The sequence below is a fragment of the Myxocyprinus asiaticus genome, chromosome 18 (genome assembly GCF_019703515.2).
Source record: "Myxocyprinus asiaticus isolate MX2 ecotype Aquarium Trade chromosome 18, UBuf_Myxa_2, whole genome shotgun sequence".
Lineage (NCBI taxonomy): Eukaryota > Metazoa > Chordata > Actinopteri > Cypriniformes > Catostomidae > Myxocyprinus > Myxocyprinus asiaticus.
In genome coordinates, this window is record NC_059361.1 from 17,119,005 (window position 1) to 17,145,481 (window position 26,477).

Sequence of the window (26,477 nt, forward strand, 5' to 3'; positions counted from 1 at the left end):
TGGTGTAATGGTGTGGGCAATGTTTTCTTGGCACGCTTTGGGCCCGTTAATGCCAATCAATCATTGCTTGAATGCCACAACCTTTTTGAGTATTGTTGCTGACAGTGTGCATCCCTTAATATGTCTCATCACTGTCATGACTGCTATGTTGCTCGGAACTGCACCCAAGATTTCACCCACTGTTGCACTTGTGTATATGGTTGTGTGACAATAAAAGTGATTTGATTTGATTTTTTAGTTTTAATGGCCACAGTTTTCCAATCTTCTAATGGTTACTTCCAGTATGATAATTCACCATGTCACAAAGCAAAATTTGTCTTAAACTGGTTTCATGAACATGACAATGTCACCAGACCTGAATCTAACAGAACCAATAGAACACCTTTGGGATGTGGTAGAATGGGAGATTTGCAGCATCAATGTGCAGCTGACAAATCTGCTGAAAATGTGTGATGCAATCATGTCAACATGGACCAGAAGATCAAAGGAATGTTTTCAACATCTTGTGGAGTCCTTGCCACGCACAATTTAGGCTGTTTTGAGAGCAAAGGGAGGCCCTACCCAGTATTAGTATAGTGTTCTTAATAAAGTGCTAATAAAGAAAGTGTATGTTCTTCTTTTGCAATATTACTGTGGTTGTAATGTTGCAGAATATAAACGATGATTCTGTTTTACTTTCAGACTAAAAAATATGATTTACTGTATATCTACTGTACACGGGCAGAACCACAACTGGCATTTAGGTGGCGCTCTTTCTAGTTAAAATTATACTATGTAAGTTTGTGTTCAGTGTGAAAACATGTAGGTAAGACTATGCAAATTTTAATGTTTATAATTAATAGATAAGTGTGCTGTAAATCTACTGCAAATCTGTTGTACTCTAAACAGGTCATTTTTGACCCAAACATAACTGTTGTCATTCTTTTTAAACATAACAGAAGGGTTTATACAGATACTCCACTAAACTAACCAAGAATCCTACTCAAAGTGTCATGTTTGTGCTTAGAGTAAATGCAAGTATAATTTGGAGAAATGGTGCACAGATTTTTTTTGTAGTTTCTTGTTTTCCTTTTTTTGTGTTTTATTACCAAGCAGTAATGCAGTCATGAAATCAGAGACCCTCCCCTCAAAATCCAAACACAAGTGGTAAAAAGAGATGCATATTACAACTAGGTGCAAATGTTAATGTGTCTCTCCTGTCCACCCAAAATGCTTCTTAATACCAAGTGTCAACATGACCTAAGGTGCAGTGCAAATCATTTATTTCTTTCAAATCTGATCCATTCTTAGGCAGAAGACAGATGTCTGGTGAATATTTCTGTAAGAGTTACAGACTGAGCTCTTGTTTTCAGGTCCACCTGACCTGACAGCCATCAGGGTGCTGCATGTTTTCATCCCAACGGAGACACCCATCTTTAACATGTTTATACTGCAATCTCTCTCCCTCTTTCTTTCCTCCTCGCTCCTATCTCTAGTGGCACAGGGATACAGAGGAAGTAAAAGGTTATCTTAACCCGTTGTCAGATAGCAGTGTGTCACAGTGCACAGCAAAACCTTCAGGCAAGCATAATAAACAAAGAAAGTCAAACCTTCATCAGACTCATCAAACCTCTAAACACCATCTCCCTTGAGCTCAGCAAATAACCACTGGCCAGCTGCATAATTTACAACTTAGCCTAGTTGTGTAAATGAGCACTAAATTATGCTACCAAATATTTGTAAATTGCACCATTAAACTTGTTGAAACTTATTTTGCATGACAGACCTTAGTCATAGTCACTTGTTTTTTTACCCATTTATTGTCATTATATAAAATTATTTACATATGTACTATTAATCATATTTCATGATTATTTATGTGTCATGTTTCCTGTTCTCATTAGAAATTATTACGTTTGACAGTTATGTAAGTGAACACTACTTCTTTTTATAAATTTGAGGCTTTTTAGTGGTTCATTAAAAGTAAACGTCATATTGCGTGATTACTAGGGCTGTTTTAAATAATAATAATAATAATAAATTATATAATATATATATATTTATATTCACAATCTTAATTTGAACAATCCAGATATTAATTCTTAAAATGCCAAGATTGTTTTTACTTTAAAATTTGCTTCTGTTTTGGTTGTGTTGAATATTATATCTGTTAAATAAATAGCAATTTAACTGCATAGTTTGGATCATGTTCTTAATTTTTAAAATTAATATTTTCATAATGTACTAAGTTAGAAGGTTCCCTGTATAATTTACAGCATTAGCTGAGAGAAAATTTATTTCATACAGTATGTAAGTAAAATAAACACTAAATTAATTCAAATCGAATCAGATGGTATCAAAATATGAATCGAGAGCTTGTGAATCAGAATAAATTAAATCAGGAAATCTATAGACTTTATGGAGAGCATCATGGTAGTATGAAGAGCAGGTCCAGTGTAGAGAGAAAACCGATGAGGAATACTCTGGTGAATTGTCAAGGCTAGCGATGCTACCAACTGGATGGTAACCATAATCCAGCACTACGGCAAAGACTGGCAACCAATATTGAAAACACGCAACAGGACCGACGAGGGCAGAGAGAATGAGTGGTGAGTAACTAAACACACAAGAACAATCTAGCAATGAAAATGAAACAGAGTGGGGTAAATATAGACAGAGAACAAATCACGATCAGGTGCCGCTTGTCCGCTGAAAGTTGCCATGATCAGTGTTCCCATGGAAACAATCAGGGTTCCCATAGAAACATTGTTTCCATGAGCCAGCAGCACCTGAAAAACATGGAGAATGTAAACACAGAAGGAACAAACCACCCCCCCAGGGACGCCTATTGTCATACCCAGAAGAGTTACCATGAAGAAGATGGAACCGATCAATGAGGGCACGGTCCAGAAAGTCCCGAGCTGGGACCCAGCATCTCTCCTCAGGCCCATAACCCTCCCAGTCCACCAGGTACTGAACCTCTCTGCCCCTGACATTGAGCAACCTCTTGATGGAATAAGCCGGAGCACCCTCCACTAGGCGAGGCTGAGGTGGGACAGGTGCGGAGGTATGTAAATTAGACCGAATGACTGGTTTAATTCTGGAGACATGAGACAAGGGGTGAACGTGACTGAGGAAGAGGGGCAATTCGAGATGGGCTGCCACCGGGCTAATGACCTTCATGATGGGAAAAGATCAGATGAATTCGGGCCCCACCTTATGAGAGGGGAGTTGGAGTGGGATGTCCTTAGAAGACAACCAGACCTTCTGCCCGCAGACGTAAGCTGGGGGCTTAGACCGGTGAAGGTCCGACGAATTCTTAACGCATGTGCCAGTCCAGAGGAGGGCTTCTCTGGATATCTGCCAGGTGCAATGGCACCATTGAATAAACACAGGTGCAGACAGAACCTGGCCGTTGTGTTCTTGGGCTGGGAACAGAGGGGGCTGGTAACCTAGGCAACACTGGAAGGATGATATCCCATAGACGATGATGGTAAGGAATTGTGGGCATACTCAACCCAGACTAAATGAGAGCTCCAAGAAGCCGGATTACAGGAGGTGATGCAACACAGGGTCTTTCAAGCTCTTGATTTGCTCGCTCCTCCTGCCTGTTAGTCTGGGGATGGAACCCAGAAGACAGACTCACGGTAGCCCCGAATTAGGGGTCCCCTGTCAGAAACCACATCGACCTGGAGGCCGTGAATGTGGAAGATGTGATTAATGACCCCAACTGCTGTCTCCCTCGCTGAAGGTAATTTGAGGAGGGGAATGAAATGAGCCGCCTTCGTGAACCGGTCCACCATAACGACCGTATTGCCATGGGACGGGGGAAGACCGGTGACAAAATCCATGGCTATGTGGGACCAGGGTCTTGAAAGGACTGGCTGCAGTTGGAGGAGCCCAGCCAGAGGCTGACAGGGAGTCTGGCTAGACCACAAACAGGACAAGCAGACACGAACCAGCGAACGTCCTGCGCTAGCGAAGACCACCAGAATCGCTGTCTAATGAGTGCCTGGGTGGCAGGCGATGTTGGACGAGTGGCCCCACGGGAGGACGTGTGTCCGGACTGAACACGAAGCAAATAACAGACCCGTTGGGCACTCGGCGGGCAAGGTGGCATTGCACAGCTCGGAGCGAATTTTAGCCTCCATGTCCCAGGACACCATGCCCACCACCCGAGAGGTGGGGCAGTGGAGGTCTCAATTTCAAAACATCGAGACAGGGCATCAGGCTTATGTTTGTAGAGCCCGGACGATACGACAGGATGAAATCACAGCGAGTAAATTTCATTCAGCCCCAATAATCTATAAAGGGTATAAGCAGGCCATCCTTCTCCACGAAGAAGAACCCCGCCCCTGCAGGAGAAGAGGAAGGACAGATGAGACCGGCTGCCAGAGAATAATTAATGTATTTATTCATGGCCTCCCTCTCGGGAGCAGAGAGTGAATATAACTGACCTATTGGGGGGGGAAATACCAGGAAGCAGATCAATAGTGCAATCGTACGGGCGATGAGGAGGAAGGATCACGGCACGGGACCAGATGAACACTGCCCACAGATCATGGTATGCCACAGGAACTCCGGATAAATCTGCCAGTTCATCCTGAAACAAAACACAAGACTAGACATGAGAGACAGCAGAGTTAAGACAATGGGACAGACAATACGGATCCCAGGCAAAAACAGAATTGGTTGACCAAGTGTGTGAGGATTGTGCATTACCAACCATGGATGCCCTAACACCACCGGTGCTGACGGAGACTGGACCAGGAGGAAGGACAAGGGTGAGCAGTTTAGTGGAATGGGTGATGATGACCAGGGGTGTGCCGCTAATGGAGTAGGCCGTGATGGGCTCGTCCAGCTTGACCACCAGAATCAACTATCTGGATGATGTGGTGACATCCAGGAAATCCCCCTCTGCTCCGGAGTCCACCAAGGCAGAGACAGAATGGCTGGTCGGTCCGCACTGCAGTCGGGCTGGGTGAAGAGTCCATAGTGTGGGGGTTTTGCTCAGTGCAGTTTGCTCGCCAGTAACCCCCTTCCTACCGATGAGCATTGACTTTTACTGGGCAGTTTGCGGAGATGTGACCGGCACCAGCACAGTATAGGCAAAGTCCCTTGGTGATGCGCTGCTTTTTCTGTTCTATTATGACAGCCGTGTCCTCCCAATCTGCATGGGTTCTGCCTCAGCCTGCAGTTCCGATGACCTGGCAGCAGGAGTGGGGTGGTGGTAACGGTCAGCCAGCTTGGGATGTGGAGAATGAAGTCAGCTGCATCGAAGCGTGAGACGCTGGTCTGCTCTAATGGTCAGATCCACCAAGTCATCAAAACAGGGAGGCAAGTCCAAGGTGTAGATTTTATCCTGGATGGTATTGGATAACCCATGCAGGAACTGATCCCACTGCGCTCGATCATTCCACTCACAGGATGCAAACTCGATGGCATAGTCCGCATCTGACCGGTTACCCTGGAACAAACCGGCCAGAACCCTTGCCGCTTCATGGCCTTGGGTCAAATGATTGAAAACTCGACAGAGCTCTGCCGAGAATTCCTGGAACGATGAGCAGCAGGGGTGGCCATTGTCCTACATAGTGGTTCCCCACTCGCTGGCCCTCCTGGACAGGACCTTAGCTGTCTCCGAGGGAAATGCAGAGAGCTACAGCGAGAAAACAGTGAGCACTGAGAGAGGAATGTGTGGCAATGCCCTGCCTCACCTGAGAATGGAGCAGGAGGGTTGAGATGGGGTTCTGAGTGTCTGATACTGGGGGAACCTTTGGGGCCGGTATGGGAGCTTCCACAGTGGGACCAGTATCAAGAGGCAGGCAAAGTTTTTGAACCAGTAACGTGAGCTCCGCAAGCTGGGACGCCATCATCTCAATGGCGCAGTTGGAGGTGGAGATCTGGTTCTGCTGGTGACCCAAGAAAACTCCCTGCTGAGCAAGCACAGATCGAAGGTCAGCGTCCTCCACTGGATCCATCCTCGCTGAAAGTTGGCATGATCAGCGTTCCCATGGAAACAATCAGGGTTCCCATAGAAATGCTGATTCTGCGAGCCCGTGGCACCTGAAATATATGAAGATAACATAAACATAGAAGGAACAAACTGGCAGACTCACCGAGACCGTGACACCTGTGCCCAGTTGCATAAAGCACATTAAGTTTTTTTCCTTAAGTGTAACACTTAAGGTGTTATTCCCCTTAACTAAGGGAATGACTTAAAGGGTGTTGCATATAATCACTTAGACACTTCTCTTAGGTAAGGGAAACCGTTAAGGGTTTACTACACTGAGCCAGGTTTTACCGTAATAAAATTCTACTGTTACCATGGACACGTATGTCTTGTCCCTACCACTGATCTATAATATATACCAGCGGTCACCAATTAGCGGACCACAGTCCGGACCCCGGATTTGTTCCATCCGGATCACGAGAAATCATGACAACAGTTGCACAACAAAACAATGGAGCAGTGTAGAGCAAGCACTCCGGGGCATAGATAGCACTGATCTTTCAGCGCTATATCCTTTAATGTTTTTCTGTAGCACTGAACACACTTAATTTATGCCCTTTCGTGCTCTGCATGCGTTGCCCCTCTCCCCCGTTCCGCTTCATGAGATAGTTATATTAACTACTGTAGACTGTAGCGGAGAAAAACAGTGAGCAATGATATAGATGAAGAGAATGATGGCATCATTCGCTAAAATAGCAGAAAACGAAAACAAAGCAGAAAAAATCTTCAAGTGTCTGAAATGACTTAGCTGTTCAGCTAAGCAAGGTTTGTGACAGGACAATTTACTGTGGTTCCAGAGCACCTTTAGACTAGAATAGATTTTTTTCTGTCTAAAATAAGCTTTTTTAATCAACATGTTTCGAGTCTACTGATAATAAACAGAGATTTTTGTTTAAATTTTGTGAAAATTAATCAGAGATGACATCATCTCTGGCATGGACAGCAAGAAAGACAACCAAAACTTTGAAATTACGAGTTCTCTGCTTATAATGAAAAACATTTCCATTATTTGAAACTCATCCTATTTATACTTAACTATAGCAAGCAGTTTTTGTAAACTGCATTGTTCAGATGTACATTGTTTGTTTGATTTTGGTAGATTTGCATTTTAAGTAAAATATAAAAATGGAGCATTAAGACTTTTACATTACCTAAATTTTCTCTCAGGGGTTACCCCTGAACCTTCATACAGTATCTTTTCTATGTACATATATATAAACGGTAGAAGATCCCCAATGTCCACTACTTTGGCTGTCTTTGGAACATAATGTCCTCATTCTTGCCCAATTCTTAAGAGACTTTTTGACTGTTGATTTATTTATTTATCTTTTTTTTACTACTGTTGCTGCCAACTTGGAAATTTATAATAACTATTCCCAAAATTTGCATTTCTTACACATTGAGATTAGTCAGAATGGCTATGAAATTATATGTCACTATTGTCCGGACCATTGGTGGGATGGAAATGTCGAGACCGTGCCTCTTGGAAATTTAATTGAATACCCCTGATATAGACATTTGAGCAATTTTAACACAAATAATACTTTCACTTTTTTTATTTTTTTTTATTTTTATTTTAGTGACTAATAACATTTCTCAGTATCATTATTGATGTGTAAATTATTGTCCGACCTCTTACAAATTAGCGCATAAACGGCATTATCACATGGCACTTGTTACTTTTCTCAGTGCTGTTGTGGATGCACCAATTATAGTCATTTGTGATTACTACAGATTACTGCATAAACATTTTTAAAACTCATTTTCTGGAGGTTACACGGGCAGATTTTCATTTTTTTCCTCAGTTACAATCCTCAAAATTAATAGATTTAAACACTATTTTCTTCTGAGCAAATTAAAAAATGTATTGAGTTTATCATATGGAGCAATTAATGGAGGATTCTGCTTTTATGGCTGGTGAGTGTCCATTTCAGGAAGACACCTTTGATAGTGAGTGAGGTGAATTTAAGGTGTTAGATGTGATATTAGATTGCCTTTCATCATGTTAGCGATTCACCCATAGTAATCCTGCACTTGTTTATTATCGCTAAGATGGTCTAAAGGGCTCTCCCTATCATGAAAATTTGCATTGGTATGCTGTACTCCTCAACTGGTTCTATAAACTTCGCCATTTCTCCTTTTTTAGAAACCTTGTAACTCTTAGCCAACACTTATGGTGAAGTTTTACTACCCTTAAAGCGGGTCGCACACCGGACGACATGGCACATTCTAAAATTCAAAACAACTGTTTTCAATGAAGGTACGCACACCGCTGCCGCCACTTGTCGTCTGTCGGCGGCGCCCAGCTACGACTCCGGAGGCTGCTCACATTTCTGCCACACCGCAGAATGCAACTCACATATTTTCCATTAAATTCAACCCAAATCATTATCAAAGGACATAGATTATTTACTTTAGCATTCTTCATTCTTTTTTTTCCTTTCATTTTTTTACATTTTTATCCACTTTTCTCCCAATTTGGAATGCTCAATTCCCACTACTTAGTAGGTCCTCATGGTGGTGCAGTTACTCAATCCGGGTGGCAGAGAACAAGTCTCAGTTGCCTCCACTTCTGAGACAGTCAATCCGTGCATTTTATCACGTGGCTCGTTGTGCATGACACCGCGTAGACTCCACACGCCCCATTGAGAGTAAGTACCACTAATCACGGCCACGAGGAGGTTACCCCATGTGACTCTACCCTCCAATTTGGTTGCTTAGGAGACCTGGCTGGAGTCACTCAGTACACCCTGGATTCAATCTCGCGATTCCAGGGGTGGTAGTCAGTGTCAGTACTCGCTGAGTTACCCAGGCCCGGTTCTTCATTCTTGAACAAGGGAAAAATCTTGGTAACTTTTGTGTGTACTGTCTGCAACCTGAACTACATCGACGTGCACTGTGTTTGATACCTGTGCTGTGTCCTAGCCGTGATGCGGCATGGCGCTTCTCATCCGGTGTGTGACCGCCTTGAGGTATACTTAGGAAAATGGTAGTTAAGGGGCTTTATGCAAGACTTAAGGGAATACTTAAGTAAAAAAATAAATATTTAAGGGAAATTGTAGGGGATTATTAAGTTTTACTTATAAAGATTCTTAAGTAAAACTTAAGGGTTGTTTTCTGCAACACCAATAAATGTAAGGGAAACTTTTGGGTGATGTTAAGGGAAAATTTTACTTAAGGTGCTTTATGCAACTGGTCACAGGAGCCTTGGCTGGTACTGAAGTTGGAGGGCGAAACAAAGAGAGTAGCAAGAGAAGAGGAGACCCTATTGTCATCATTTACTTTTCCCCTGATGTTGTTCAAAACCTGCATAACTTTCTTACTTTCATGAAAAAAAAAAAAGAGGAGACTTTAGGCTGAATATTAGGCTCAGTCACCATTCACTTTCACTGTGTCTTTTTTCCCTACAATGGAAGTGGATGGTGACTAAGATTTCACAGAGGAAAGAAAGTCATCCTTGTCTGAAGAGCTTTGTGTGTGAAGGGAAGTTAAATGGGTTGGGTATGTGTGTGTGTGTGTGTGTGTGTGTGTGTGTGGGCAGGTTTAAGTGGTATACAAGGACTTTTTTTTAGGTTACAAACTGGTAATTACAAGGGTATTATGCTATAAATATGGTTTATGAGGACTTTTGTAGTGTCCCCATAATTCAAATTGCTTAAAAAAAAAAAAAAAAAAAAAAAAAAAAAAAAACACATACTAAACAATGTTTTATTGAAAATGTAAAAATGCAGAAAGTTTTTTTTATGAGGGTTAGGTTTAGGGGTAGGATTAGGGAATAGAATCTATAGTTCGTACAGTATAAATATCATTATGTCTATGGAGAGTCCTCATAATGATAGCTGCACCAACATGAGTGTGTGTGTGTGTGTGTGTGTGTATGTGTGTGTAGTAAATATTTAGATGTTGCATGACACAGTTGCTTGTCTGATTTAGATTTGCACACAAAATTTGAGCTTGTCATGTTGAATTAATAAATGAAACCACTGACGTGACGTTAACCAAGTGATCGACACATATGCAAACACAGTCTGGCACATATTCCATGAAAGCACGCTCGTACACATACAAACACAAACATGGGCCTCCTGTTAGCAGGCTTTGAGTAGCCAGACTTTTGATTTGTGGCATAAAGTCTGGTCCACTTTGGAGCTTATTCTGACCAACACCTGCCTATTTAGACTGAAAGAGACCTTCTGACCAACATGTAAAGCGACTGACCATAGTTCATTTTGTTCTTCCGTGTTATTTAGGGGCAGGTACATTTTTTTGGGGTCTGACAATAAGAAACCATCTTGGGAAAAATGTATTTAAAATATGCCGTGGATGTCTCTACAAAGGTTGTACCGAGAACATAGAAGTAAATAGCAGAAATGTGTGTAGACTTCAGAATCAGAATTTCAGAATAATCCAAATTTCTGTCTGTCCAAAAGTAATAAGTAATGATTATTTGACAGACAGAAAACAAAGCAGAATATACAGTTTGATAATGGATATTGATATCTTTAAAAATCTTCACAAAGTTTTGAAGCCAGAACTTTGCAAACTTCAGATAACAGTAACAGACGACAGTAAATTGAATCATTAGTTCTTTCTTACACATTCTCACTATATCAGTACCAGTCACAATATTAGTATCAATTGTTGTTTGGTTTAAAAAATGGAAAAATGCATGTACAAGATAGCAAAATCATAAGAAATCATAATTGTTTGCTCGTATGAAAACATATACCTTTTTCTCCCATAGAAAAAATAAACAAACAATGTTATAAAGATTGGTCCCAATTTATATTAGGTGTTATGGGTAGGATTAGGGGTTAGGGTTAGGGTAAGGGTGCGAGTAGGGTTAGGTTTGGGGTAAGGTTAAAAGTGTAACTAAAGATGTAATCAAATGCAGTACTTTAAATGTAAGTACAATGCAACAATATGCATATACATAATAAGTACATTGTATCAAATGCTTAAGTACATAGTAATTAAAGACACCTAATATAAAGTGGGTCTTAAAGATTTTTCTTAAGTTTGACCCCTAACTCAAACCCAAACCTAAACCTAACTATTATTTTAACAGGAAAATAACTTTTGTCTACCATGTAAGAAAGAAAACATCAGACAGAGAAACAAGATGAGGGAAGTGTTTATTGCATAAATAAATATTAAATGAGTAACCAAATTTGTTCAAATTTCTAACAATAAAGTGTGGAATAGTAGGCAGTAGTGGTAAAAAAAAAAAAAAAAAAAATCTGTGACTGTACTCCCTCCTTGCCATTGGACTGGGTGAGGGGGTTGGGGGTCGTTTCACCATCTGACTGGGGAGCAAGACCCTGGTCGCAGCAGGCTAGCTAAAATGTAATGCCTGTATTGTATCCATTTGAAATTTTGTTTGTTGATTGGTTGCTTTCTATTGGAATAAAAAGAATAAAAGATTTTGCCATCTCCGACAAATTATTACGAGTTGTCATGAGACTATGGTGTCCACAAAAGCTTTGCAGTTTTGTGTGCAAAGCAAGCGCACTTACAGATTCACACTTACAAACAACTACACACAAACTTACATTCATGCTCACAACACGCACACACTTGGCTGTGCTATCCCTTTTATCTTGTGTTTTATTAGACTCCCATATCCACATTTGTCACTTCTGTGCTAGCTAACTGAGTTTCACATTATTACTCAAACTACAGATCAATGTCACAAAAAACATAAAATGTAACAGCTGTATGTCAGATTGTGTTTCCTTCTCTTTTTCACCTGCTTTCTTTCTTTTTCACTATCTCACTCTCATTCACTGAGGTTTCAACACCCATTATACCATTGATGTTACCTGCTAACATCACACATGGACCTGCCCTGGGCTATACTGGTTTTTACACCACATTGTTGAGCTGCACATGCTGAGTTGTGGTGTTAGAAATGGATGCCAGAGGGACATGCTTGGGTGACTTTTTGGGGAGGGAGATTTTTTTTGTGTGTCTTTCCTGAGCTCACAGGCAATAGAGAAAAGAGGGAACAGATGCGAGCAGCCGCTGCTTTTAATAAAAAAACATTGCAGTTGTTTTTCAGGACAAAGTCCACAGGGATGGAGGAACTGCGAGCATTGTGGATGCAGCAGAGTGGCGAAATGAAGGCCACCATTCAGAGGTATATCAGTAAAAAAATAATACATAATAAAAGATTATAATAGTTGTTTCTCTTAAACAGCAATGAGATTAAAATGGAGAACAAATGGAGAGTTAAGGTGACAGCGTAATTTCCGTGCCATTGGTGGCACCAAACAGAATTGCAAAAATAATTACTTCATAATGAGAAAATAATGAGTTTCTTCTATTGTCTATAGCTAAACAGGTTGTCCCATCACAAGCTAACCATATTAGTTGAGCCAGAAGTTAAAATGATGGGCCACTTAAACAAATCAAACAAAGAACAATTTCGAGAAATCATCCTACAAACGGCTTACCTATAGTAATCAGTATCAAAAGCAACAGTCAGTATCTGGTGTGGCCACCAGCTGCATTAAGTATTGCAGTGCATCTCCTCCTCATGGACTGCACCAGATTTGCCAGTTTTTGCTGTGAGATTTTACTCCATTCTTCCATAAAGGCACTTGCAAGTTCCCTGGCATTTCTGCGGGGAATGGCCCTAGCCCTCACCCTCCGATCCAACAGGTCCCAGATGTGCTCAATGGGATTGAGATCTGGGCTCTTCACTGGCCGTGGTAGAACTCTGACATTCCTGTCTTGCAGGAAATCATGCACAGAATGAACAGTATGGCTGGTGGCATTGTCATGCTGGAGGGTCATGTCAGGATGAGCCTGCAGGAAGGGTACCACATGAGGGAGGAGGATGTCTTCCCTGTAACGCACAGCATTGAAATTGCCTTCAATGACAGCAAGCTCAGTCTGATGATGCTGTGACACACTGCCCCAGACCATGACGGACCCTCCACCTCCAAATTGATCCCGCTCCAGAGTACAGGCCTCGATGTAACACTCATTCCTTCGATGATAAACGCGAGTCCGACCATCACCCCTGGTGTGACAAAACCAAGACTCGTCAGTGAAGAGCACTTTTTGCCAGTCCTGTCTGGTCCATTGAAGGTGGGTTTGTGCTCATAGGCAACATTGTTGTCGGTGATATCTGGTAAGGACCTGCCTTACAACAGGCCTACAAGCCCTCAGTCCAGCCTCTCTCAGCCTATTGTGGACAGTCTGAGCACTGATAGAGGGATTGTGCATTCCTGGTGTTACTCGGGCAGTTGTTGTTGCCATCCTGTACCTGTCCCGCAGGTGTGATATTCGGATGTACTGATCCTGTGCAGGTGTTGTTACACATGGTCTGCCACTGTGAGGATGATCAGCTGTCCTTCCTGTCTCCCTGTAGCGCTGTCTTAGGCGTCTCACAGTACGGACATTGCAATTTATTGCCCTGGCCACATTTGCAGTCCTCATGCCTCCATGTTGCATGCCTAAGGCATGGTCACGCAGATGAGCAGGGACCCTGGGCATCTTTCTTTTGGTGTTTTTCAGAGTCAGTAGAAAGGTCTCTTTAGTGTCCTAAGTTTTTATAACTGTGACCTTAATTGCCTACCGTCTGTAAGCTGTTAGTGTCTTAATGACCGTTCCACAGGTGCATGTTCATTAATTGTTTATGGTTTATTGAACAAGCATAGAAAACATTGTTTAAACCCTTTACAATAAAGATCTGTAAAGTTATTTTAATTTTTACAAAATTATCTTTAAAATACAGTGTCCTGAAAAAGGGACGTTTCTTTTTTGCTGAGTTTATATGTCTAATTTTTGTTTAATTTAAATTCTCTTACTCTTGATTTTAGAGAAACATCTGAGACAAAGTTGAAACTTAAATTAAAAATAATTTACTCTATTAAGCCTCCTACGCTATGAAAAAGCAAACTTTGAGCAATAAAATTTTCCTTTGGTAAGAGAAACAATAATTTCTCAAATAGACACAAAAACCAAACTCACGTGGATCTGATAGCTATAAATACAGGCATGTCAAGCCTTTTTGGTCACATTTTGATTGATGTCATGGTCCATTAAATTGTGCACAGCCATGAACAATTGTGTACCTGTTTGACTAGGGTGTGCTTATGTGTTTGTGTATGTGTAAGTGTGGTAAGTGTGTTTGTGGCAGAGACAGATTTTGTTAGTATCTGTCAGGCATCTGTTAGCTCAAGTGTCTCAGTGCATTGATGCACATTCCTGGATGTGGTTCTGAGCACTGTGCATTGTGTCACCATCGCTCCCCAATCTAAAGACACAAGATAGAAACAGGACTGCACTCTGAGAAAGAAAAGAGATTCTGAAACCCTTTGACATGAAAGCCTTTCACAGAGGGCAACAAGACATCAGCCACAAAGACACCTGTCTGAAAGACCTCAATATGGCAAAATTGATGAGAGAAAAATTGAAAAGGGGTGCAGGTATCATGTAATGCATGTGAGTTCCAGGGTTAGACCTACAACTCGCATATGCATGCCCATTCTGAGGTCTTACTCTTTCCCACTCCTCTTCATTTACCACAGCTCTGTTTAAAGCTTAGATGGCAGATGAAGAGCAGAAGTGCTTTTGTACTGAATATTAGCACGGATGTGCTGTGATTCGGCCATAGGTAATATGCTTTTAAACAAAAGTCCTATAAACAAGAAGTTAATATTAAATAATTACAATTTTAAGGTGTTTTCACACCTCATTTGGAGCATTTGTTTCAGAACCAGAACCTGTTTTCTCCCTTTGTTCATTTTGTTTAGGCAGAACTAGGCATATGAACATGGCATACAGTATATGAACATGACAATTGCTCTCAGATCCTCACCAAAACAATCGGTCCAAGATCTGATTTCAAAATAATTCTGGAGTGGTTCGCTTGTGGTAATTAAGAATGCAATCCCACTCAGTGGAGCAACGAACCAGCCGATATCCTTATCAATATAACCATGATGAATCTGATAAATCTTTGGAGAAGAAATCTGTGGGTCAGCACATCACTGTAACTCATATTCAAAACATGGATTTAATTTTACATTAAAGGGGTCATGTCATGAGGTATAAAATTTTGCTTGATATTTTGACATTTTGAGGTGATTCTTCTATGAAAACATACTGTAAATTTCAGAACTCAGAACTTAATCCCCAATGCAATAAAAGCATTTATTGAAACCAAGCTGCAAAAACGTCTCATTCTGTATTTCTGTGACTTCCCTATGCCACTAAGGTGCCCATTAATTCATGACCGTTTATACAGCAACAACATCAATGCCTACTTTACATCATTGCACCCTTGGCCCTGCCCACTGATGCTCAGTTCATAAACAGAGAGAGAGTAGGACAGACAGGCCTAGTGTGGCCTACTAACTATTACTGAACACCAAAGGGGTCCCATCTGGTCTATTTTGAATAATTTTTGTATATAAACATGCACTAGACAGACATCTTTGACTGTGGTCATGTATCTCGCGGCACTTTTAAAAGACATGGTGTCAAGTTAAACTCTGAAAAGGAGACCCCGTTCTGTTTCATTCAGCTGCTCTGCATCTTGTTTTGAGCACAAACTCGTCCTTGACGTGTTCTCGTGCCCATCAGTGCTATTTTTAATTGTTGGTGTATGTAAACATAAACTAGATGGATGTCTTTGACCATTCTGATGCATTTCTGGCGATGTGCGCCTCAGTGCAGGATGGTACGAGTGAGTGCATCTAGTTCATTGTGCTTTGGACTACGTATATGTGTTTTTTGTTTCGGCTCATATCAGCATGGATTGCTTGTGAACCATTCATAATACGATTCAAGCTTTGTAAAGAAAAAGTTATTGGACCGATCTTAAAACCATGAGAGTAAACGGTTTTGTTCATGAATATTTCAAATGTTATGACTGTTTTATAGTTTATGCTGCTGATGTGCTTTAGTGAACAGTTTAATATATTCTGATGCAATGAGTTAGATGTGCATTATGTGTAAACCCTGAAATGTATTTTTATAATTTTGTGGAGTTTGTTCATTCTCTTCCGATTGAGTTTCAAGTATGACTTTATATTCGAAGGGCTGCACAATGTTAGCCATTCTGGGTGTTTACATTAAAGTTTAAAGGAGGAACCGATCGTTTCAGACAGAGGGCTAGAGAAAGGGTGGAAAATTATCATATATAACTAAATTATGACTGTTTTGATACAAAAAAACTTTAATAACATTATCAGTGAACCTCAGGGAAGATAATACAATTATTTAAAAAAATCTCATGGCCCCTTTAATAACCTTTTGGTAACTATTTTAGATATAATTGCACATTACAGGTGTATTTTAGTACACCTAAAATGAGTAAATATTTGTAAAACTAATAAATAAATTTCAGCACAATGGCTTCTAGATAGCTTGACAGAGTTAGCAACTTTTTGACAGATAAAAAATAAAAAACACATTTAGGAGGCAGAGGGGGAGAGAGAGCGCTATTAATGACAGTGAGGAAAGGCATTTTTAGCAGAAATAAAATAAATAATGCAAAAGTAACTAATGATGGATAAAAATAAACATGACGGAAAATGTGACAGATGTTTATTTGTTGTGCAACCTCTGACTGGAATGAACATTCTGTTTCATGTGGTGGCATTTTGCATAACAGCAATAAAAAAAAAAAGGGCGTACTCAGAAATGTGTACTGGTTGACACATTTCAATCAGTATTTTGTTTTAACCGGGATATAGCTCACCCCAATGCCATTATGAGCCAAAATCCCAGAACAGCGCACAAACCTTCTGACCAGTGAGGGTACAGGTTGCTCACATGTGGCATTTTGAACAAAATTTGGGTCTGTTTTGAAATGTTGCCTTGTGAAAGTGAACCAAACCAAGGAAAAAATGCAACATTGTAACAATTTTAGCTCCTGTTTTGGAACAAATCAAACAAATTAGATTTAATGCCCATAGACACAATATTGGCTTTTTTATTTTATTTTTATTTTATTATTTTTTTGTCTCCACTAATTAAAATAGTTCCAAATGAAGCCTAACAATGCAAAGACCAGTAACCTGTCTGGAACGCCACAACACAGGCAAGCATAGTGAAGCGCTCCAGTGCTGTAAAGATGGTTACACTAGGCTTTAAGCATGTTAAATTACTTCGGACCCACAAATATAGGCAAAAAAGATATGATGTCATGCTCTAGGACTTCTGTTTTTAATTAATAGTAAAAATTATAAATGACAAATAATAATAGTAATTTCAAAATGTTAAAATATACCATCTATTTCACTTTCCTTCAACACAGCAAACTATAGCTTTAAAGTTTTCTTATGTACTGTATTCTTTTTCTTTGAGCCAAGAGGTTAATCTGTGGCATTTAGATCCTCTATTGGTCAAACGTCTTTTCGCAATGTGAATTTGCAGGTCAGAATTCACCAATCTTTTACTTTGATGCACAATGCAATCTCCTCATGTTTGCATGGGTATGAACTGAATATGAAAGAAGCACAAGTCTTGTGCCTTACTAAATCTCAGCACTCTTGGAATGCCACTTGTCTAATCAGATAAGAGGACCAGAACTAACTGTTGTATAATATAAAGGTATGAAATTCTGTAATGTATTGGCAGGATTAAACTGCGTGTGAAGTTCTGTGATGACAGATGGAAGCACTTCCCACTCAAGGGGCTTTGGATTTCAGAGCTACCCGCACCTCACACACACACACAAACACACACACACTTCTCATCTTGGTTTTCAAAGCTCCTTTAATTTTCACTACCCCAGAGGAGCAGTGATATCTCCAAAGCAGACACATCTGTCAGACTGATGAGGCACTAATTATTTATACTGATGACAGATCAGACTGAATCTATTTTAAATCCAACCCTTTTTCCATGTTTCTCACTCTTTCACACTCAAAAAGTTTCTCACTCCCCAACTTTAAAAAGCCCACATAGATGCCCATGTGCTCCCCATATTGCTTTCATTTCGTATTTAACTTTATATCAAACATATGTTAAGCCTCAACATTTCATTTATTGTTTAGGCATTCAAAAAGCAGCCAGTGTGTACTTTGGCAAAAAAAAAATGTATCCATGACATTTACTCATTCACTAAACACTGCGGTGCCTAGCATTCAAAAAATACACAGATGTGAGTGTTCCTGTGGGACAGTGCTTATATTTGTCTGATTAACTCAGAAGAAAGCTCAGAACTGAGACCACAGTACAAAATAAAATAAAAAAATAAAAATAAATAAATCTTCATCAGTAATTTTTCTTGTTTTTCATAAAAATATAAAACATTATTAAAAGAAGAAATGCAGTTATTGAGAAGCCAAATTGTTTAAAAGGATAGTTCACCCAAAAATGAAAATGCTCTCATCATTTACTCACCCTCATGTCATCCCATTATGACTTACTTTCTTCAGCTGTACACAAAGATTTTTAAAAGAATATCTCAGCTCTGTAGGTCCATACAAAGCAAGTGAATGTTGGCCAGAACTTTGAAGGTCCAAAAAGCATATAAAGGCAGAATAAAAATAATCCATAGGACTGCAGTGGTTAAATCAATGGTTTCAGAAGCGATATTATAGGTGTGTGATATTCTACTTTTGTTTTTGGTGATTCGCATTCTTTGTGCATATCTTCACCTACTGGGCAGGGGGAAGAATTTATAGTAAAAAAGGACTTAATATTAATCTGTTTTTCACCCACTCCTATCATATCGCTTCTGGAAATATGATTTAACCACTGGAGTCGTATTAATAATTTTTATGCTGCCTTTATGTACTTTTTGGACCATCAAAGTTCTGGACCTTAAAAAAAAAAAAATTGTGTTCTGCAGAAGAAAGAAAGTCATACACATCTGGCATGGCATGAGGGTGAGTAAATGATGAGAGAATTAAAATTTTGGGGTGTACTATCCCTTTAAGATTTGTTCTCTGAGAATATATCTTAAGTCACTCTTTAGCCTTTGGTAAATATATAATATATATATATATATATATATATATATATATATATATATATATATATATATATATATATATATATATTCTAATTTTAAGCATAACTAAAATTAGTTAGATATATGCTTAAAAGTAGTAGTAGTAGAAGAAGAAAACAATTTGCCAATAGGGTAAGAAATATAAAATGAATTCAAAATATTTTCTCTGATAACACTTCCTCATATCTTATGCGATTTTGCTTATCAACTAAATGTGTCTTATTTTAAGTGTAACACTTCCTTCCAGTTAGGTAAGCCCCTGCACCTAAACAATTTGACGGAAGGTGTACCTTTATCTTACCCTTTAAATTAAATAATACCAATTACCCAAATTCAAATAACCCTTTTTCACAGAAATCAAATTAAATGTTTCTCAATTTACCCTTTGTTCAAAATAAAATGACCTTAAATACCTTTTTTTGGTATTTTAACCCTTTAGGTGGTCTATACACTCACAATATATACCCTTAATCAAAATTAAACCCCTTTTGGTATCAATATTAAACTTAAACCCTTACTTCCTTTGAACTATAAAATAAACATTAATAAAATGTACACACAGTAGGCACACCCTCTCACATGAACACACACACACACACACACACACACACACACACCGTTGCATGCCTGTGTTGTAGCTGGCATTCAGAGTGGCCTTCAAAACCATAAATTGGCCTCTTCACTCATTTAGAGCAAACAAAAACAAATATTGAGTACCCGAATCTCCTTTGTAACCAGTACTCGAGCTCTCCTTGATTTCAGCTCTCCCAAAGGCTCACAGTCCTCCTCTCCAGCGAACTGCGATGAATCACTTGCTAATATGATTCAGTCTCTCGGTCTCTTCTCACCGTCCGAATCCCTCGTAGCCAGAGGACGTTTGAGTGCGTCCGGTGACTCAAAGAGCTATCTGGATTCTTCCACAGTGTCCGAATAAATCCCTTGACGACTAAAACACACTCGTGCTTAGTATACAGGATCTCTCTGTGTCCATATGCAAACAAACTGTATGATTGCCGTCAGAGAACAATCAAACCCGAAATCTTCCAGATCTTTAATATCAATATATATACACTTCTGAAACAAACAATACTGTAACTTACATATTTATCATTTCTGTTCACAACCATTCGTCTCTGTTCTTAACAAATATCTTCTCGTCTCTCTCCATAAATCGCGCTCTCTTGATTGACATGCCAGGGTACTATTAAACATTTACCTTGCATCAAAGAAGGCATACACGAACAAGGAATTAGCCTATCACATTATGATGCACATACAAACTGATAGCTCCCACATGTTCGCACCAGTACGTTTCATACAAACTATATACAATTTTGGGGTTTCCCTCAACAAGCCTTACCATGCGCTCTTGGTCCTTTTACCGTAAATATCTTATAAAACTGTGTTTACCATAAAGTACACCCTCAAATTACACTTTATATCACACAGTTATTAATCACAGGTATTTTCAACAACAAACCCTTTTTATATTATACCCATGTTAATAAATCACCTTAACATAGTGCTATTATTTATTAACCCTATTTAACACAGGGTTATATCAGGGTGTTTCGGTATTTTTACTGGATAAAGAGACAAAATTACTTCATTTTCTGATTTCTCAAAGTATTTTTTGCTGTGCATACTGCCCTCTTATTTCATTTTTCCACGTCTGGTTCTTTATAGAGGGAGCTAAAGATATCTTCAGCTGAGCTGCCTTATGGAGGAAACTGTCTGATCTTTAAATGATAACTAGTGTGCTATTATCTCAGCTTTTCCTGTAATGTCTTCCTCAATAAAGGGAGGATTGAGGCTAATGGATGAGATCTGCTGTGTTAGGGAATTTCCTACTTTCTAAAAGATAGAGAGTGGAAGGAGTGTGTGAGTGTGTGTGTGATGGTGTCTCCAGGAAGTCCTTGTTCAGGGGAAGTCAGCTTGGACAAGCTGATTAGGCAGGTCCCTTTTGCTGGATATAATGGGTTTTGGGCACTTGTTAGCTGGTCAGGCTGGGTGACCAAAAATCGAGGTCAGAGTGAGGGACTTACAATGGAAGTGAATAGGACTTATAATTTTATAAAAGCACTTACATTAATTCTTCTGTTAAAACTCATGTATTATTTGAGCTGTAAAGTTGTTTAAATCATCATTTTTTACAGTCATTTTAGGGTTTGTTGACATCATCATGGCAATGAAGTTGTAAAATTGGCTATAACTTTACACAGAAAAGGTTAGTAAGCGATTTTATTACAATAAAATCATGTTAACAAGTTTACGTCTTGTGGCTATACTTTTGAAATAGAGAGTAATTTTTTTAGTCCCTGTGGTGGCGTAGTGGCTCGCCTCAATCCGGGTGGTGGAGGACAAATCTCAGTTGCCTCCGCGTCTGAGACCGTCAATCTGCGCATCTTATCACGTGGCTTGTTGAGTGTGTTACCACGGAGACGTAGCACATGTGGAGGCTTCCACGCACAACTCACCAAGCGCCCAACCAAGAGCGAGAACCACATTATTGTGACCATGAGGAGGTTACCCCATGTGACTCTACCCTCCCTAGCAACCGGGCCAATTTGGTTGCTAAGGAGACCTGGCTGGAGTCACTCAGCACACCCTGGATTCGAACTCGTGACTCCAGGGGTGGTAGTCAGCATTGTTGAGCTACCCAGACCCCTTGAAATAGTGAGTAATTTAACGTTTACTGATTGGCCCCATTCACTTCCATTGTAAGTGCTTCACTGTAATCCAGATTTTTGCTTTTTTTTTTTTTTTAAGAAAAAGGGGCAAATCAAAATTAATTTCTGTGGTAATCAACATTATGAAACAAATGCTAATGATTGAGCATAACTTGTATTGAACCCGGAATATTCCTTTAATTAAGTCTCTCTTACACTTGAGAACCATTATTTGTGTGACACGTGCATAATGGAGTTGCTGTTTATGAAGAGTGTTTCTGATCAGTTATTTATCAGGTTCTGTTTCTGTTAGAATGCTGCCTACAAGAATGTTTTTTTAATTGTTGGTCTACGTACACATGCGCCAGACAGATCTCAGATCTTGTGCCATGAGCAGTGCGTTTTTTCGTGTCAAGTTAAAAATAATTAAACTTTTTATACGCAATGCAACAGATCAATGTCATTTTTAAAACAATTAACCAATCAGATTAATCTGGGGGCGGTATAAGAATTTAGAGGTCACTGAGTTCATATGGCATAGAGTACATGCAACTTCTTAAATCCTGGTTCTCCTCCATCTAGCTGTTGTTTTAGATGTGTTCTGTGTGAACACCTTAGAAGATGGTTGCCTATGTAGGCAGTACGCGACACAGCAGCTAGGTTCTTGAACAGAGCTATTGTGTGTGCGTGCAGATGTGTGCAGATATCCAGCTTTCATGTAGGTGTAAGTGGTTGCATGTGTCGTGAGTGAGTGTGTTCATGCTTTCCCCTAAAGGCTGTCCCAAGACCAGAAGGAGAAGGAGGAGAGTTGGTTGTCATGTCAACAGCGATGTGAGTCCCTGCAGGAGCAGCTGTTGGCGTGGCAACAGAAAGAGGAGGAGGTGACCCGGAGACTGGAATGGGCAGAGGGCAAGATGAAGGACCTGAGAGCAGCCTGATCCACTCTACAGCAGGAGAGGTTTGACAGACACACACACACAGGAAACCAGTCACACTCAGTTGCCATTAACACAGTCACACAAATACATTAGTATTCAGCAACACTACAGCTGTCAAGCTTTCTCTCTCTTTTAAGTCTGTTCGTTCGTCCCACCTGCTCCTCTGAATAATCCGTCAGCATGTCAGGACCTGTAGAATATGAGTCACTGAACCTGTTTCCTCCCTAATCTGTCTTCATTTATGATGGCAAAAGAAACCACTGAAAGCTTTTACACAGAAGCTGTGCAGCATGTAATTGTTCATCCTGTCAAAGAAACATTGAGTTCCAGCTAAAGAATAGTAAAGTAGTAAAGGGAATTTTTTGTTTGTTTGTTTGTTTACGTAATGCTGGCTAATATGGCGGTGGTCTTGGCACCTAGTGGCAAAGATGCAGGTTCACGCAAAAGCAAAAGTTGTCTACTACAGATGCCATTGTAGATATGCACTATTCACAATCAGCCATGATTTATTTTGCAGCTAAAATGTCCAATAACAGGAGGGTTACTGAAATGAAGTAATATTTAGCTGGTCATATAAACATGGTGGCCCCCATGTAAAAAAAAAAAAAAACAGCTTTTATTAGGCTACTGATGTGACAAGTCTTCCTCTTGTGTGGGTACATTATTCTATACACATAAAGTCATACTATTTAATTTCATCTTCCTTTTATGTAAAACTGCACTTTTACATTTATTATTAATAATAATCAGAAAGAACTATTCTTTGACCAAATAATATAGTTGATTAGCTTAATTGTTGACCTCTCTCATCAACAAGGCGTTTCCATCCGCAGAACTGCCGCTCACTGAATGTTTATTGTTTTAGCACTATTCTGAGTAAACTCTAGATACTGTTGTGCGTGAAAATCCCAGGAGATCAGCAATTACAGAAATACTCAAACCAGCCCATCTGGTACCAACAGTCATGCCACAGTCAAAATCACTGAGATCACAATTTTCCCCATTCTGATAGTTGATGTGAACATTAACTGAAGCTCCTGACCCCTATCTGTGAGAATTTATGCATTGCTGCCACACGATTGGCTGATTAGATAATCGTATGAATAAGAAGCTGTACATGTGTTCCTATTAAAGTGCTCACTGAGTGTAGCTTGACCAAACAACAAAAAACATGGATTCTTCAAATCGAGCCTAATATTTTGTCTATAGGGTGTTTTTCTGTTATAACTGTCAGAATGTGTCTAGTCTTTGTCGGTCTCTCCTATGTCATTATCCTACCGTTTTCTAAGGTTCAGCTTATTGGCTCAGTCCAGATCAAGATCTGCTTACTTGTCTGAGTACCTGTGTCACAAATTACGTGCATGAAACGTCTTTTCATCTGCCCACCCTCTGCTTCTCAAACCTGTTTTCTATCTGATCTTCTGTAGTTCTTTTCCACCTGTTCGGTGGGGTAATTGCGACTCAATTCACATTAGTCCTAGTCTGCTTTATTAGGGCCTAATTGTATCAATCCCCACCTGTGTCTTGAGTTTCTGTTTGTGTGTGTGTTTTCTCTCTCCATCGGTGGGCTTTTGTTACCTCCCAGCTGTGTGTTTAGATGTCTGATGTTGTTTGTATACATGCCTCTCTGAGGTCTAACTGTCCGTTAGCAACCAACAGCAGTGAGGCTTTTCTTCTCTATCTGTATGGCAACATTTACACGGCAGCAGAATGGGATTATCAGTCCTGTTTTAGACTGCTAAATAGTTGAGTGCCAGACTCCTTAAAAACTTCAGAACTCCCATTTTGAGGGTGAGTTTGGTAAACCTGTGCTGCATGTTTTTCAGGTAGAGGTAAAGACTCAAGATTACAATTACATCTGCTGCCTTGTCAGATTTGTTAAAATAGCTGATTTTAGTGAGTAATCAGTGTATTGATATGCATGTAAATCAGCTCACAGTCTTCCATCAGAGATGTTCCCATCAGTTTTGTGGTCGCAATTCAATTAGATTCTTTTATTAAGTAACGTGTGTAAATTGTGATAAGACTTTAAGTGTTATGCTAAGACAAGTGTGGTGAGCAGAGCGAGGCCAGAGAGATAAGTGGTGAACGAGGTCCATCTGTGCGCCACACCGGTCTCACGTTCCAGTGAGGAGCAGCGGTAGTATTTAAGGAGAGGAGACAGTGGCAGACGGGGAGAGCCAACAGGGTGTATGCGTAGTGTTGAGCTGAAAAGCCAACAGAGTTTATGTGTAGTGAAGCTGAAAAGCAAATCTGTATGATGTTAGACTGAAAAGTGTTGGCATTAAAAGTTTTGTTGGATGTTTACCCGGCTCCTGCCTCCTCCATGAGAAAGAAAGCTTGAGACCTGTCACAGTGGTGCCGAAACCTGGGATCTGGTGGAGGAAGGCACTGTTATGGAGTCCTTGCCGCTGGCTGAAGATCGCGATGCCGAGTAGAATCCCGAGCTGGTGGTGCTGGAGCAGTACGTCAGCCGGCGACCGAAAGGGACAGCTGAGGGGGTCCAGTGCCATCTCCCGGCGTCGCAAACGGAGGCAGTGCAGCTGGCTGAGGATATATGAGCTATAAGAATAGTGAGGCTTGCCATAGCAAGCACCACTAGCTATATTTTGTGAATCCTTTGTCTACTCCTGCCTGACTATCTCATATATTACTTTAAAGAAATCATCTACAAAAATCTTCCTTCAGTTGTCAAGTGTTCACCTGGTCAAGTGGTGTCAAACGTGTTTAATTTAAGTATAACGCAAAGACTTGATCTTCTAAAAATTTCGAGATCACTTTGCTGTGGAACAGTCAGACCCATTTTCAAACGAGGGCTTCATAAGTCATGCTCATACTTGTGCTAGCAGTGAGGTGGGGTCAGAGGATGCAGGTGTTTGAGCTATGAGATGGAAATGAGTGTTTAAGCTGTGTCTTTTGGGAAAATAGATGGAAGACTCAATATAAACTCAACATGTTTAGATTTCCAAATTGCTGTTGGTAAAGACATCAAAGGGATAATGCAACATTGCTTACCTTCAGAAGCCATTACTTTTACCAAAAGGGGAGACCGGGGCTAGTTGTTAAACGAGGAAGTTGTCATCAAGGCTAAAGCTCAGTAAATAAGGTTTTGAGTCAAATATCCAAATACACAAACTTGTATTAGTGAAAAAAATAGTTGTTGTTTTTTTAGTGTTTGTTTCGAATACCTTGATCAAAAGCCTCTGTATTAGAATGATCTTAAAATTCACTAAAATAAATTAAAATAATATACTAAAATAAAAATAAAAATCATATTTTTGTAATAGTTGTTGGGTAAACAAGAGACTGCAATAACACCACATTAACATATATAGTGTATTTTACATTAACGTCAGTTCAGGGCAAGTTTTTACAATAATATTTACTATATTGGCAAATACAATGGTTTGGTATTTTTTTCTATTAACATTTTTGCTGTTTCATTAGTTGTTTTGTTTCATTTCCTGTTCAGTTGTTTAACTGCTTACTATTATTTAATAGGCTGTTTAATGGCATATTCCATTGTGACAGCTTGCCCATTATAGTGTGACAGTATGCTCCACTATTGAGGTATGTTGTCACAAAAAGTTGTTCAATGTATATGAATATGTTCAATGGGAAATAACTATTGAATATAAACTTACCCTTAGAAATATTCAATGGAATAAAACGTGTGACAACTAGCCCTGGTTTCCCCTACTTGCAGTTGTGGCAGGATGAATGAGGCACAGACACTAAATAGCAGTTCAATTTACCCCGGAGGGCTCTTTATTACAGGTGTGCAATTAAAGTGGGGAATTAAGGTGTGCTGATCTTCCATGGCGTGCTTCAAGGGCTATGAAGTGGCTGTGCTCGTTCTCTGGAGTGAGGTAAGTTCACCAGTGCTTGATCCAGAAACGTCA